Source organism: Meleagris gallopavo, chromosome 11 (assembly GCF_000146605.3).
Source record: "Meleagris gallopavo isolate NT-WF06-2002-E0010 breed Aviagen turkey brand Nicholas breeding stock chromosome 11, Turkey_5.1, whole genome shotgun sequence".
NCBI classification, from domain to species: Eukaryota; Metazoa; Chordata; class Aves; order Galliformes; family Phasianidae; genus Meleagris; species Meleagris gallopavo.
In genome coordinates, this window is record NC_015021.2 from 5847846 (window position 1) to 5864891 (window position 17046).

Genomic DNA, 17046 nt, shown 5'->3' on the forward strand with positions numbered 1-17046 from the left:
ATTCTATTCAGAGGACACGTGGCAGACCTTATCCTAGTAGGACACAAGGAAATTCCCAGTGCTGACCACTCTGTTGCAGCTCAGGGTTCCTCCCCCCCTGCCCAGACGCTTGCCACCAGCATTTGTGGGCAGCAAACAGGCCTCTGCAGAGCCTGCTTAAGCCCTGTACACATTAAAAAGCAAATGAATGGGTGGCTATTAAAGGGTTATATTTTTTTTTCTTCCAAAAATAACTCTCCCAATTTCTCACCCTGCACATTTCAGCTCAGCTCCGGACTGCCGTTAATTTACACTAACTGGAAGAGAGAAGGAATTGTAAAGCTTCTTTGCAGAAATATTTTGCATTTTAGTACCTCACGTTGCTGACTTCCTTCGTGGCCCTGCCTGGAGGCCCAGCAAGGGTTGGGGGTACCTGCATTGGTCAGAGAGTGCTCTCAGAGCCACATTTAGAAGCACCTGTCTGTGTGAGGCTGCCCGCAGCCCTCTTCTCTGCTCCCCAGCCTACCTACCCAGCTCGGGGCTGCTCCGCTCCTCCAGATGGCACGGATGGGGCTGTGACGTCAAGTGGAAGATCTTTAAAATGCAACTTGTAAGATTTGCATCCTCAAAGATCTATGAAAAATGTAAATCTGCATTTTGGAGAAAAAGGAAAAGGTCACTTCTGAAACAGCTGCCATCTAAATGCAATGACAAAAGGCAGAGAATGGAGAGCAAGGTACCCCAGGGAGGCAGCAAAGTGCGTTTCCCCACTTTGGCAAGCAGGGCTGGCACTGCAAGCTGCCTGAGCTGCCCCAGCACAGCCCCAGAAGGCCCCGTGGTATGGCTGTGACCTGAAGGTATCCACACCTACAGGAATCCACCTGGCGATGCCATTGCTGCAGAGTAGAGGCGCTAGATTGTCCTTTATGGGCACATAAACACGTGTTTTGTTCTCTGTCACATTTAGTGCAGGCGATGACTTCACACACAGATGTAGATCAGTTCCATTTTAATCACAATCTGCCACCTTCTTTCTAGCATTCAAATTTATAGCAACATTAATAGCTCAAAAATAATAGTGTTTACTGAGCACTAGATTTCTGTAAATTGAGAGGAAGCAACAGTTCCTAACAAAGAGTCTAGAAATCAGCAGAGCTTGAATGACTGCAAGCTTTTTCACCCTGATTAGCATATCCTTGTGTATGGGCAGAAAGTTTCCAAAGCAGCTGTAAGAAAATAATTCCATGGATTATGTCACATTGATGCAAAGCAAAATTCAAATCCAAAGAGAAAGTAGAAAATCATTCCCTGTGCTCTTAGAGAAAATATCACTGCCTCAATTAGGTGCTACAGATGCTTGGAGTAAACATGTTTTCCACTGGTTTTCTTAGAACCATACCCACTTAAATCTTCAATATTCTTCTTCATGTTCATTTTTCATCCCATCATAGTGCCACGCCTCTGGGTGTTAGTGGTTGAGGGGATATTGCCAAGCAATGCAAGCCAGAAAGAGCTGGGATAACAAGGGAAAATATGGCCTTTACATAGTAAATAAACTTTTCAGCCTTGATGTTATGGCTGCTGTCAGCTTAACTCAGAAGGGAAAAGAACAATCCAGTGCTAGTTCATTTCTTGGACCATGCAAATGTCCACCCTTCCAGTTTTCAATCTGCTCTCAATCCAATGGAAATAATGCACACAATGGAGCATTTAGGCCTCCAAAAAATTTCATTTTTGTGTGAAATCATGGGGATTCAGACTTTAAATTAGATTATCTTGAGTTCTAGAGAATCTAAGCAAACTGATGAAGTAGTAAACAAATAACAGTAAAGTAGGAGTTGGTACCTCTAATGTCTGTAGATACAGACAGATACAGACTGCACATGTCACATGGATATGGAGACCTTCAGAATAACAGTGCAAGTCAGTGACCTTCTTGAGTACTCAACAGTATGGAAGATGGATACCTCCTTGCCTACAGAAGTGCTTTCCAGTGCTGGATGGGGTGATGCAGAGGCAAGGATGCTGGTGGTCCCCAGGGCCCGGCTTACTGCGCTGCTCTCCAGGAGCACTGTCACAAGTTACTGCTGCATCTTTCCTCACCTGTTAAAGAGTGGGAAGTGGAGAGAGAAGGAAAGAAGTCAGTGAGTTTGTAGGTGTTACAGGCACAGCTTGCTTTAGAGCTAAAAATCCTGGCATATGGCACACAGCATCTGGGAGAATGTTAATGGCCTGAGATAAAATTGGTTCTCTTTTATTTCATTTTATTGGGACCGTATTTGGTCACAGAGTGCTGTAATAAGATCTCTTTTCATAGCTTGTCTCTTAAATTTTAATCTGAGAGCAACATTTACAAACATTACAACCTACCAGTTGTTTCTACAGTGCAGGGCTGCATGCAGATCAGTCACTGTATACATAAACATGTTACGTGCAAGGGCTGCCATACTCTCCCAAAGAAATGTTGAAGAATTTTTTTAGAGAAGATGCTAGCTGTAGAGGACTTTTCAGCCATTGCATTACCAGCTGTGGCTTGAGCTCCCATCGCTGCCATGTCGTCACAGAGTGGCTCCCAGCAGTGCCCGCCATGCTCCTGGCCAGCCCAGGCCAAGCAGCAGCATCACCTCCCAGCCCCAGATGGGATGTTTCTCTCTGGTGCTCTCCAGAAACTTTCCGCAGCCTTTGGCCAGCTGAACAGTTGCATATGAGAACAGAGGAAAGAGCCCAAATGTACTTCTGCAAACATGAGCAGGGTCTGCAAGAAACGCACAGGCTGATGAGATAAAATGAGAGTTCTTTTAACAGGAAAACCATGTTTTCTTTGGCCTACATACAGCTGAAGGCTTTCCAGGTGCTCAAACTTAAAGATCTAGCACAGCATTAATTATCGAGCAGCACAAAAGGAGGCCTGAGGAAATGATTCCTCCTTCCTCCCATTCAGCGCATGGCATGGCCGGCCCCAGCTGCTGCACCTCGGTTGGATTTTTCATCTGCTCTGAAAGACGCTCACTTTCCCCTTCCCTTCCTTCCTGATGCAGAGTCCCCTGGGCAGGAGCAGCCCTGGCAGCTCTTGCTGTGAGGAAGAGGTTGGCCGCTCAGGGCCCGATGCGGAGCACCAAAGCTCACACGCTCCTTCATACCACCAGCCCAGGCCACTGCCTGCTCACCCGTGGCCTCGCTGCTGGAAATCCAGGCAATTCATCTCCTCCTGCATTTACTGCAAGTGCTTCCTCTTAGGGCGAATGAGCTGCAGGGAGGGATTGCCCCGGGAAATCAGAGCTGAGACCATTTCCAGCAGCCGACACAGGCTGCTGCCCGGGCAGATGACTCAGTGCAGTGTTTTGTAACCAGTTCGTGTCTGCTGCCACCAGTCCCCAACAACACCTTTTGCAGTGCAGCACCCAGGATTTCCTGCTGGTGGGAAGGAGGGGGCACCTGCCAGGCCTTTCCCATCACTGCCAGCCCCGCAGCGGGCGTTCTCCAGTATCACATTTCATGCTGGCTGCATTTCTTTCACGTGGGATTGTGCAAGTTGGGACTACTTTAGCTCAGTTAATCACGAAAGAAAAGAAGAGAAAAAAAAAAAGGCAATTTATCAGAAATTATCCAGACTAGTCTCTTCTTACACGCATTTCTTTCTTAGTCTCACTTAATGAGGGTGGAAACCACATAGATTTGAGAAGGAGCCCTCACATCAGGCTTGGACTCACTGCAGAAGTTGATCTTTGTGAAAGGAAGGAGCTAAAGTAGGGCAAAATGAAACAGGCAGAAGGGACATATGTTCCTCATCTACCACATAATTTTATAAGATGTTCTGTGCGAAGTGAGTTTTAAAAGCTGGCTGCAACCTCTCTTCCCAAGGAATTTTCAAATGAAACCAGTAGGGCTTTAGCTTTGTGCTAATCCTCCATACAGAAACTTGCTTTATTTGCCTTGCAGATGGGTAGTCAAGCTCAGCACTTCATTTCTATTCAAACCTCTGAGTGGGGCAGGAGCGGGGCGATGCCTGGAGCCTGCTGTGCACCCACTGCATCCAGCCTGCTCTATCTGAAATGGCCCAGGTGTGTGATTCCCACTAAGGCAAAATAATCCCACTTCATCCTGCTATACAGCTCCTCCAAGCCGTGGGGAAGCCTCAGCAGTTGGTTTGAAACACCTCAGTGCTGCAATCCCGAGTGAGTCCTTACGACACCCACAGGCAGCTACAGCACAGCCAAGTGGAACTAAAGGAAAGTGGTGCCGAGTCAGCTCTCACTTCTGGCATTGGACAAAGGTGCTCAATCTTTGCCCATCAGCAGCAGTAGGCCCCAGCTTCAGGCTGCAGGGACCGTGTTGGGGCATACAGAGGTGCTGTGAGTACAGCTTATTGCCTGGGTACTCTGCAGGGTGGAACTGCTGCACAAGGTGGTGCCGGAGCTGCTGCTGTGGTCCTTAGCCGGTATAACGAACTGCTACGCCCTTCCCATGCGTTTATTCACTCTTCATTTAAAACAGCAGTGCTGATGACAGAAGAACAATCTGCCTTGGCCATTTCTACCACAGTCCTTCCAAAATATTTTGGCTCAGCCTTTGAATGTCTCTAGGGCCACTGTGCATCTGTCCTATCAGACCTTCTGGTGGGCCACGGGTGAGATTTCAACAATCACTCTTTTCTCCCATTTCAAGTTCTGTTTAGCTTTATACTAAACTGAAACACAAAAGGTCACATTACTGCAACTTTCCTTAAATTAGGAGGGTTCAGAACATTCTTGGCTCAGATATTTCTCCTGGGAGCTAACGCCACAAACGTGCTCAGATGGGCCGCTGTGAAACCAAGCCTGGAGTCCCGGGCCCCTTACTGTGCGTGGGGAGCTGTGAGCAGAGCACCTATCCCATGGAGCTGCAGTCTACTGCAGTGCAGCCAGAGCACTGGCACCCAGCCACTGCTGTAACAGCAGACAAGCATCAACCTTTCAACACCTCCCAGAGGAAACATCTCATTCTGATTTCCTTGGTGGAGAACTGAATTCCCCTCCTCCCCAGGTCAAGTTTGATTTTTTTTTTCTAGAAGAAACACTACATTCTGTAGTGGATGGGTAACCTGCCAAGCAACTCAACTCAAGCAGCTTTCTGTACAGCTTCTGCCGCCAGAATTTGCACTGTGCTGCCTTGCTATCAGTCAGGCTTTAGCTGAGAAGTATGGGAAATGTAACACAGGCACAGGGGTATTTTGCTGTAACCAAGGAAGGCTCATGACCACATCCAGGACGTTCAGAAGATTTTCAAAAATTGGGCTAAAGCTTATTAACAAAAACCTCCTGATTTTTGTCACTTGCTCAGATCAGCCACAAGACATCGGGTGCTCGCAGTCTGTGAAATAGAGTTCAGCTCTTTGTTCTGAAATACAACCGTACGTGCCACAAATGAGAAGATTTTGTTTCTCTAGACTGGCGGTGACGCAAACAAACACCTGCCACATTTGCAAGCAGCTCTTTAGGGAGGATGGAAAGCAGAGGAAAGGAGAGACAGTGCTCATTCAGGTAGTGCAGATGGCCCTTCTAGTAAATCATCATACTTGAAAGAAAGAACTAATCAAAAGGCTGTTTGAACAACAGCAGTTCAGGAAATTTGTGAGCTGGAAGCCAACCTCAGCAGTGTTTGAGAAGTACGGAGAGAACTGGCGGAGGTTGGGGATGGATGCTGAGTCCTGGATATTTTGGCCACAGAATAGTACTTCCCAGGAACTAGAAAACCAGGGCCTTGGACACCGGTAACTTGCTACACCAGGAGCAGGCAGTAGCCAATCCCACAGCTACCCAGAATGCAACATATCTTCAAATAAAGGTGATTTCAGACAAAATTAAAAGGAAGAGTACAATAAATACCTCCTTCGGAGGAGGTCACAGCAACATGATGAAGATTAGAAGCTCAGCTCTGTTCTAGGAGTGAGATCTGCATGGCCTGGCAGAAGGCACAGCCTGCTCACACCACACGCCAGGCTGCCCTGAGAGCTGCTCCTGCTTTTGCAATACAGCAGTTATTGAAAAGCTCTCTGCAACACGCACAGATACTGTCTTCTTTCGTGGCAAATGACCATTTCCTCAAAAATCAAACAAAAATTTGTATTGAGTTAGAGCTGGAAGATGATGACAGACTTCAGCAGGATTAAGCAATTTCTCTGAGCATTTTTGTGGGCTTAACTAAACCCAGAGATTACAAGGAGAAAGGAAAGAACCACCCCCAGATTTTCCACTTTTAAAAACTATGAAGAAACTTCCTGAAAGAAGCACAGAAGGTAAACAGACTCGTTACATATGACGTCCCTCAGCCCTGACCTCCCAGCAGCAACTTTTGGTTACTCCCATTCACATCAGTTCCTGGTACGGTTCTCTCCTCACCTCACAGATCCGGTCTCTGCTTTCAGGACTTGTGAAAGAGAAGCCCATAGAGTCAGGATAGCAAAGCACAGCTAAGGGCTGGCTTCCCAGCCCTGAGACACTGACCCAAACAGCAAACCCTTTCCAGCAGCAGCCCTCCACCACCGGGGTGCTCAGCGTGATGCTCTGGGGCTGGCCAGGACCTGCCCACAGGGCACACTGCCACCAGGCATCCTTCCAGGGAGCCGGCAAGCTGCTGCTGCTGCACAGCATTGGAGGAAGCTGCAGCCCATGAGTCAGCCCAAGTCACAGGGGAAAAATGCACACACGGGGCTTAAGATATCAGATGGACTTGCACTGGCCCCACAATGGGGAGCTCAGAGAGATGTGCCTCACCTGCTGCTGCTGGAGCTCTGTGCAGCCCTGTGGGCAGCAGAGGTGGTGGTGTGAATGCAAGGCATGCGTGGATGCCATGAGCATGAGCCTGAATGCTTTGAGAGGTTAGGAAAACGTGTGGTTGTCTAGCACAGAAAATGACACTGTAGAATGAGATATGAGGTCTGCCAGGATAGATTTAGCTGTCTTTTGAAGTGCCCGTCAGTGATGTACGGACTGTCGCAAAGAATCATACACTACACCTGGACACTAGAGGGATGGCCAGAGATCAGCTGAGGCTCATAAGGAGCTGTGCATTTCCACACAGAAGAGCAGAGCTGAGACTTCAATGGTCTGTGTGGCCTGTATACATCTAAGGATTTACTAATGACCGTTACAGTATAAATTAGTATTGTGTGTCCATGTGCATAAAAATGATATATTAAATTCAGGCCTTGATATTCTCACAGAATCCTGGCACAGACAGACTGAGTACCCCTACTCCCACCACTGCTCTTGCCATCCTCTACTTCATTAGCAGACATTAGAGCAGAGATGTTAAGGCCACTGGGGGGTTTCAGTCACTCCTCTATGGCCACACAGGCCTGTGGGTTCAATTCCACTGTGGGCACTGCAAGTGGTGCTCGTACACAATGCCTGGTTGAACAGGTTCGTGCAGCTGGTCTCACTGCAAGCACATCGGTGAAACTGTCTTGCTCTGACAGTTCTTGCAAGGACCTGAGCATCAGTGAACCACCAATGACTCAAATAGTAGGATATCTAATATCTAGGATATTAGATCTAGTTAGATATCTAAAAAGTGAAGTAAATAGCAATGTCTCATATACAGACAAGAGAAGAATTCCACAAAGATTTTCTAAACAAGACTGGGAAGTCACATTTACCTCACCTCTTAAGTAGCAGTAAAAGAGGAAATAAAAGTGGGAGGGGACGGGACAGATAAGCTACCCCTTCCGCTCTTGGAACTCCCAGCAGGCACAAAGCAGACTGCGAGGAGCATCCGAGTGTGCTCGAGGTCAGGCTGCAGGCTGCGGGGACACCAGGAGCTCTGTGCAGCACTGAGTCACAGACCTGCTGGAAGAGGATGGGGAGCAGGAGGTCCTAGGGAGCAGCCAGCCCTGCTGCAGGCTGGGCATGGTGCGGGACACAGCCTGGGGAGAGGCCGTGTCCCTGCCCCATGTGGGCAGCTCCGGGCAGCCATGGCTTCGGCTCTGCAGCAGTAGGTACGTGCTTTCCATTTCACAGCAAGCCCCCCCATCTGTTTCATTGTTTGTAATTAACAGCAAGTGAGCCGTGCTCGCTCCTTCAAGGACACCGCTGTGCCGATGCTTTCCTGCACCGCATACTGAACTGATTTAGAGGGTGAAAGAAATCGAGTTTGGCAAGTCCGTGCGCTGGGGTTTTGGCAACGTGACAAAACTTCCTGACGAGATGGACTCATGGAATGCCCTTTCTCCTTTCCCTTGCCGTTCTCCTCAGTTCAGGCATCTGTAAGCACTTTGCACTGGATCGTTTGGAAGTGACATTTGGAATAAGTTAGACTGTAAATAGAGCGCAACCTCTGCTGATAATAGAGACACGCTGGCAGGTCACCTGGGCGGCCAGGCCGGGTTTGTCCCTGAGGAGGAGAGGCAGCTGATAAATTCTAATAGGCAACAAAACCATATGGGAAATTAATCTACCTGTCATTGACAATCATTGCTTCACCCTCTGCTAATACTGCTAAGCCAAGCGACTGCAGAGAACAAATTGCACTGTGGGAATACCTCGTGCAAAGTGGCTAACCAAGAGAGCACAGAGACAAGTCTTCTGTGTATTTTGGTTATGGTAAAGTATTTATCATTCTGATTTTGCTCAGCTCTCATTTCTGCTGTGTATAATCCAAAAGACACAGTATATATTAATAATAAGTGATTAAAGCACAGAGAAAAATCCATTACTGGCTGTTTCAAGTCTCTGCTCATTCTTCAAACGTGCGAATGGGCTCTGAACGGTGGCTGGTAAAAAACACATGGAACAACAGAGATGGATCCTCAAACTGTGACTGGCACCTGTCCGCCGACCCCATGTAAGGGGAACAGGGAGACCTTCCAGCAGAGCTCCTGAAGACGAGGCTGCATAGCAGGGGTGGAGGACTGGCACTGACCAGCACCGGCTTCAGCAAACGCATGGCAGTGACAGGGCTCCAGTGCACAGCCCCAGACCATCTCGCTCCCATCCCCAGATAGATTTGCCAAGTTTTATCAACCTCCATCATGCCTCAGCCCCTTCTTATGCTGTGGAGGATGCAAAGTATTTCTACATCACAGTACAGTCCTACTTCTTCCTTCTTTGCCTCATAAGTACACCCAATGTACAGTGACACCCAAAAATATACGTTCCAGCATGAAAACAAGATATGCAAGCTATTTAATAAAAGATATTAAAGTGAGAGAAAAGCATCTCTCCTGCAGCAAGGTTTCTCTTGGTTTCCCCAGCACGGCTTTGGGGTGAATCGAGGACACAGGCTCGACAGCAGCCGGCAGTCAGCAAAGCACAGCACAGCCGCACACCCTCCAGCACAAAGCCAGGGTGCTTCCCAGAACTGCATAGAGATCAGGCACACAGCCCCAGCACCAGAGAGCCCCACAGCCGCAAAGGATGGCAGCCCTGCAGGCTGGGGACATGGAGCTGCACAGCTGATGGTGTTTCCAGCAGTCCCGCAGGGCACCACACAGCCGGGGCACAGCCCTGTCACCCCACACCGACAGCTTCTCAATGTGTTCGTCAATACAGCTCACCACCATACTTAACGTGAGCTGTTTTGCTTTGCCTCTTTGTGGAGACCTGGTATTCAAAAAATTTATCGGAGACTGAAGAGCTTCCTTTGAGGAGCTGGGATTTGCTGGCATTTCTGGTTGGCCACACTCAGACTATGTTTTCTGAAAAGCTTTCAGAGGGTTTCCTATTTTCTTTAGTAAGAAACAAAGACGAGTTCAGTTTTCATTGGTGAAGCGCTATTTCACTGAGACCTTTTTCCTCCTATTATTAAGAAAAAGAGCAAGAGTTGCAAGTTTGTGAGTTTGCCTTTTCATTGGCCCAAGCTGGAAGGACTTCAAGGGTTTCTAACCTTAAAACCATGGTGATGACTTTTCCAAATGCCACTGGCATCGTCAGCAGCAGGTTTTCATTTCCAGAAGGGAGCCTTACGCTTGATGTCCCCAAGCAGGGCTTTGCTGGTCATGGCAGCAATAATCCTATAGATTCCATAAGAAAACAGCAGCACAAGCAAGTCCACTTGCAGCAGCCTTACAGGAGAGGAGGACGGGCACAGCCACCCCACTGCACCACAGGAAGAGCAGTGCAAGGAAGGCGAGAAATAGTGGGGATGTTTCACCAATGACACTGTGCAAAACTGTTTGATCCAAGACTCCAATTCCTGATGTTTTTAGGATCTCTGCTCAGTGGCAATTGGATTTATGCACAATGGAGCTCCTAATGCCTTTTTGCAAATAAGATTTACTCCTTTTTCTATTGACCTACTTCCAGTCAGGCTCGGTATTAAAGAAATCTTTCAGAAGGCACTAAATGCTGCACATACTATATGCTAAATGCTGGTTTGTTTGTGTCTCCCATCCCCAACAGCAAGAATTAGAAACTGAAGCCTCAATAGGATTTTTATAAAGTCTAATTCCTGATAAAATCCTCTGTTTTCAGGGACTTATAGAACTGCACAACTGCAGTCAATCACATTGAGTTTTTTTCCCCAAGCCAGGTGTCTGCCTGAGGCTGAACTTTTTGAGAAAGTTTTAATGGGAATGTTGCTGTCAGGAAGAGGAAGGAAGATGAAAGCTCTTGTTTCTGTTAAAACCTCACAGCTGCTTATCTGGATGAGGAGCAGCACTTGGACACCGCGATGAGGATGCTCACATCCGCCTCCACTGTTTCCAGAAGTACGTCTGTCAGTCGGAGCACATTGCACACCCCTGCAGGAAGATGCCTGTGACGTTCTGGGGAGAAGCACTCATTCTCATCCCTCCTGACCTGCTGTCTTCAAGGGAACAGAGGGCTGCTGCTGCTGCTGCCTGCTCCAGGTGCTCTCTCCATCCTCCATGCCAGCTCCCAACAGCAGTGAGCCAAAAATGCTGAGGACAAAGTGCACCCACAACACGGCAGGGCATTGTGCAGCAGGCCTGGTGGGGCTCCAAAGAATGAAGAATAGGTTGCTAGGTTTTTATTTACAGGGTACTAAAAGTGGAAAGCAGCTTAACACTGCCATGATGACCCAGAAAACATGCTGCTCAGTTTTTCCATCAAACTTCATAAATAAAACTTATATCGAAGTCAGTTTCCTACAAAACCCATAACACAACCACGTCCTACTCAGAAGATGTAATCCACATAATGGATTTCCAGTAGTTCCACTGTTTACAACAAATCACATCCCGACCCTACAAGTGAGCTGTGAAAAGGGGCACAAGTCCCCTAACACTGCCCAGAGCTCTCTGCCTGCTCCTGTCAGGGCAGTGGGTTCCTGACGTGCAGGCCCAAGACCACAGATAGGGCTTCAGACACAGCAAGGGCTACGGCAACACTATGGCTGCAGGGAGCAGTGCGCTGCCTATCTCAAAACTGGCCCCATCCTCCCAGAACGCACTGTCCCACCAGCACAACCTGGAGCAAGGGCAGCCTGGATGTAGCTGAGCAGCAAACAAACTGCTGGAGAGGCACTGAGGATGGGTCCCAAACAGAGCAGGGGAAAAGCAACTTCTATCTGAAACCAGGGAGATGGAAAGAGGACGAGCAACTCTTTGCTGTACGTTGGTCTCAGCAGCAATACATCCTGGGCTCCAGGCTGCAGCACAGTGCTGGCAGATTGAGTTTTCAAGTAAACATTGCCCCAGGTTTTCAAAATGATGGGAGCTTTACGTCATCACTGCAGTCCTCCTTATGCCAGTGGCCATCCTCCCAGCTTACCCTCAGACAGATAAGAAACTGTCCTGCTTGACTTCCAAAAGGTCACATCACCTGCTTTTAGTTAAATAATATAAGGCTAAGTGTCACTTCCAGTTTTTAGGAAAACACTGGTATAATGCAGACATCTCAAATCAGAACGGATCCTGAGTGGTCATCGAGTCCAACCCCTGGCTCCATGTAGAATCACCCAAACCCTATCTCTGAGAGCAGAGTCCAAACGATCACTAAGCTCTAGCAGCTCAGGGCTGTGCCTGCTGCCCTGGGAAGCTGTGGTCCTCAAACTTAGCATACACTGCATCCAGACACGAGTTCCAGAACAAGCCTTTCCTTTACAGATTAAGCACCTGATCCTGTAGAGAAGAGTGTAATCTAAAAGGCTTAAAGAACATAACTGACTTTGTTTTCTTATTTCCTATATTTCTAAAATATCAAATAAAAGGAACCAAAGAGGGATTGCACATCTCCTGTCTATGCCATCAGCAAAACATACTTGGTGTCTTCTTCTGGTTGGACCTACAGAGCAGCGTCTGAGAGACTGCTGTCATAACAGGGCATCACTCGGGTACACAGCTATTCCCTTGCAGAAGCTGTGCTATTGAAATCACAGAGCATTTACAAGAAATGGTAACAAACTGGGAAGATACTGCTATTTTCTCTTGTTACCACTGCCTGGGAAACTGATTTCCTTCCCATCTGGAGAACCACAGGGACACCAAGGAGGCTGGAATGGAGCTATTCAGGGAACACAGGGAAGGGGAAGCAAGGTCTAGCTGAAGGGTGATCTCCTTTCAGTACAGTTTTATTTGCTCCTTGACTCAAGTTAAGCACACGTGGCTCTGTGCAGAACCAGCAACAAGTGCTGGTCAGTGCCACCAGCTGTGGCTGCTTCTTCTGCCAGACCTTGGACACCATACTGTGATGTCACTGTGACGACATGAGGGCATCATGGTAACATGTGAGCATCTCCCAACAGAATCCCTGGACAGTACAGTTGGACTTCACTGCTGACTGGCAAAGCAAAGACTAGCTCATGGCAGGAGTAGCTCTACGTGAGAACTCCTGACAATCTGAGATAAGAAAAATTAAAATTGAGCCGTCTGAAGAAGAAACATTCCTTTCTGATCCAGAGATGTCTGAGGTCTGAGGTCTCAAGCTCCTCTTCTCCTGCTCCTTCAGGACAGAAACAAGGCACAGCTTGCAATGCTGTTGTAACCTCAAGACAGGAAGGAATGAAGGAATTCACAATGTTATGCTGGCAAAGACAAAACCAACTGTTTACCTGATAATTCTTCCATGGAGTGTCACCTCAACACCTTCGCAGATCTCAGCTTTCCACAAAAACTCTGGCTGATGGCTGAGAACGATCAATTTGAGATGGTCTGGTGGGCTTATGGTGAAAACTGTATCGTGATTGATAAGGAAGAGTTTGAGGCAGAAGTATTGGGAATGAGAGGATCTTTGAGAGCATTCTGAACAGGAAAAATGAGCAGCTTCTTTCGTCAGCTCAATCTATATTCGTTCCTGAATTCCTGACGGAGCAGGAAGCACTTGCTGCCTGTAGGAAGGCGTATCAGTTGATCCTCACATAAATCAACTCTCACAATATTCTGGTGGGAGGGATGCAGGCTCCAATAGAATAAACCTTAGTAATAGAGATGAGGAGGGCTGTAAATGTTCTGATCCTCATTTCTTTCTCTGGCTGTTGCCAGGTATTTTAGAGGTAGCACTGTTGAGTAGCTGAACTATGGATAAAATACATTTGGGTTGTATCTGAGTTTGAATCTGTGCAACAGAAAGATAAATAAATCAGACATGATGAGTCTATTATTTCAACACATTTTCAATGTGTCTTGTTGCAGTCAGCCTAAGCTGAAGGATTAAACTGACCACTAGACCTTTTTAATGCCCATGTTTGTCTTTAGCAAAGTCTTGTATCAAAGTTGCTGTATCTTGCCATCTTTCTGTCCCAAAGCAATAGCAACTAACTCTTCTCCTTTGCACTTTTTAGTTACTCTTCTATAGCAACCCATACTTCAGGTGAGATTATTCAATTTGCTCAAACACTGTAAGAGAAGAGTAGCCCCAAAGAGAGGAGCCCTGGCCGCCCCTGCCCTGCAGCAAGATCTGAATGGGAGACACCAGTGTGGCAGCCCAGGTGCCCGGGCCATGCAGGGAGCTGCAGTGAGCCAGCAGGGAGCATGCAGGCAGTGGAAGAGGGCAGAGAGACAGCTGCACCCATGTGGCCCTCACCACTTAAGCGCCCGAAGAAAGACAACATCTAAGCCGGTGCTGCTGCACCCTGCCAGACTGTGCTGCAGCAGCAGGGAGGGAGAAGTGCCAGACTGATCCCCTCCCTGCTGCCAACAAGCAACAGCCAGGTCTCGGGTGCCACTTCTCCAGCTTCTCCAGCACCTGGATTTACACAACTGGCCCAGCACAGGAGGAGCCTTCCCTGCTCCCACAAGCAGCACAGCAGCAGGATGTTTGGGCCCTCCTAACCTCATTGCTCAGAACAGCTATGTTGATGCAGACTGATGGGCAGCCCCATACTGCCCAAATGGCAGCTGCAGCCACAGCAGTGGGCCAGCACCCTGAGACATTGGGACAGCATTATAGGCTTATAAGTTTAGAGGTTATAGGTAGATAGGTTTTGAAGGTTTCTTAGTATTAAATCTCCTCCGTTGTTTTATTTTTATCTGTTTATTAGTTTATTTTATGGTTCTGGTAACAAAATGTTTCAATAACAAACCCTTTCCTTTTAGTCATTCTTTCATTTATTTAATGGCAAAATCTCAGATAGAATTTGTATTTTGTCTCTCAAAAGGAAGTGGAAGCAGTGGTTCTAACATCAATTTGATGATTTTCTGTAAAAATCAAGCTCCAGATTCTTAGCTGTACAGTTACACAAATTAATAACAACAAAATACAGTTAATTTCAAGAGACAGATTCCCTTCTGAAATCATTTAAGTGGCACTTACTGATTCATACTGCTATCTAGCATGATTTGCACTATGGCAGCATTGATCCCACCCTATGGGAATCTGTTCAATCTATTGGGAAACCTGAAGATCACATTAGAGATCCAATGCATTGCCAGAACATGGGCTGTATCTTATTGATGGGCAGGTGCATGCTGCAGCTCAGCTGCCGTGCGTGTTTGAGTTTCAATTTTACCTTTGGAGGTCAGGTAAAAGAATGTCTCACAAAGAGACTTATAAAAAATTACTCTCAGACAGACCCCTTACTGAAAGAATCACTGGCTATAAGATGCCATACCTAAAGCATGCTGTATTTCCACTTATTTATGTATTTTTCTGAACGTGTGCATGAATCATCAAAAAAGATGTCACTTTCCCCCCCCCCCTCACAGTTGCTATTAAAACATCATAAAAGATTGTTACCACCATTGTATTTAGCAAAACAGAAAAAGTGCAATTTAGAATTCAGGCAGATATTCCACAGATATGTCTTTCCTTAAAAAGACATTTTTTTATGTTAAAATCTCTCACAGTAACTACAGACTCCCAAAAGGGAAAGCGTGGCAGATAAACCAGAGGCATCTGAACCTGAATTTTGTGCCTACGTCATGAATATTCTGCTAATTGTCTTCTTTGAGTAATGTGTTTACAAGCGACTGCTTTGAAACCATTGAAGTTTTAGGGACCTAATTGATTTGCTCCTCTCTGGCAAAGATGTGAAAGCTGAAAGAGTGACAGGAACATCAAGTGAGCTGCAGCGCGTTAGCATGAAGTTCACATCAAATGCAAGGAGAAGAGAGAAATAAAAGCCCGATCGGAAGTTTCAGTGCTCTCAGTAAATCCAAGAGATGCAGAACACTGCTCACACCAGGATGCACTACGAGCTGCAGAGATGATGGGCCACTTCATCAGCCGCTCCTTCACAGCAGCCAGGGGAACTAACTCATTATTCCTGCTGAATTATGCATGCACGAGGAGCAGGTCGGCAGTGACACCAGCAGTCACTGCAGCTCCCGTGTGCCAGACCGCTGGGAACCCTCTCTATCACCTCGGCCACAGTGCCCGCATGCTGCTGCACCACACAGCTACTGCAGCCTGTGGCCAACGGGACAGGGAGGCTCACAGTGGAGAAGAGGCCTCTGCCTCTTCTCCACTGTGAGCTGCGGAATTCAGCATTTGTTCCACATTATCACAAAGATCCAGAATTATGGGTGCAAGCAAGAAGAGGGCTGCGCTCTCCTGAAATCTAACATCTCACGCCAGCACATGTGAAACGAAGGCACACGGCCGCCTCCTCCTCTACACGGCCCAAATAAAAAGCAGTGAAAACTTCAGAGCTGGGTGCTGGAGAATGGGCATATGTATTTAGATATATTTAGCTTGCTTCTCCTCTTCCGGTGCAGAAAAGCAGTGAAAGATGCAAACCAAAGCCCTGGCTGGCAACAGGTCCACTGGACTGACAGCGGGGTCAGGAAGGTTTCTCTGCTCACGTACGGGCAGGAAAGGGTCCTCAGGGAGGGCTCAGCCCCCACATTCCTTTGCCCCAAACAGACCCTTTGGCTGTGCCCTGGGATACCCAACTGCACGAGCACTGCAAAGCCCCCAGGCAGCCCTGCAGCTAGAGTCTCCCTTTCCAGCCATCCCTAGCTCCACAATGAGGGATGCAGGGGTTTCCACTCCAAAGTGGCTACTTCAGTTTCCCTAAAGATAAGTGAAAAGCTGATTTCAAGGCTTGCAGAGGCAAGAGCAGCTTTAGCTGTGGGAGGGATGGGGCCGGCCCAGGCAGCGGGAGAGCTGCCAGCAGCTGGGGGCCGCACTCACCCCTCTGGGAAGGGGGGGGACAGGGGCTGAGCGCTTGTTATCAGCACTAGAAAGATACCACAGGATGAGAGCAGAGTAACAAAAACTCCATGACATGATTTATGAGGACAAGAAAAACCACCCAACCCTTAGCATTAGTTTCCAGTGGTATTTAAGTTTTAGAGGCCAGCCAACACTTCTTTAAAAAAAAAAAAAAAAGTCTGCTACACTGAAATACTCTTTTCTGCAGGGATTCTTCTGTGTTGTGCTTACACCGTGCTGTAACAATAAACAGGCATCTTCGCCTTCAGGGACTGCAGACAGTGCCAAAGCAGTTTTAAACCTCCAGTAACCTTCAGCGAACTGCAGAAGCCAGGCTGGGCGGCAGAGAGGCGCGGTGCTCAGCAAGGCAGGAGTGCTTGCGAGGACAACCACCACGGCACGGGCTGTCAGGGACACTGGTGCCAGCTGGCTCAGGGAGCAGCCTGACATCACCAGAAAGCCCAGAAACTGCCTCTGGAAAGCCAACCAGCTCTGTGCACAGAGCTAAGATTTAAGAACAAAAGCCCATGTGCGAGGG

General features: G+C 47.7%; 1 long non-coding RNA gene across 1 annotated transcript; it reads right to left on the reverse strand.

Moving 5' to 3' along the window:
• Nucleotides 1–973: 973 nt before the first annotated feature.
• Nucleotides 974–16676, reverse strand: LOC109369444. The gene is made up of 3 exons (XR_004160946.1): nt 6357–16676; nt 2503–2734; nt 974–2082 (listed from the first exon to the last, which is right to left on the reverse strand). It is a non-coding gene; the product is annotated as an uncharacterized LOC109369444 (long non-coding RNA).
• Between the last annotated feature and the right edge of the window lie 370 nt (nt 16677–17046).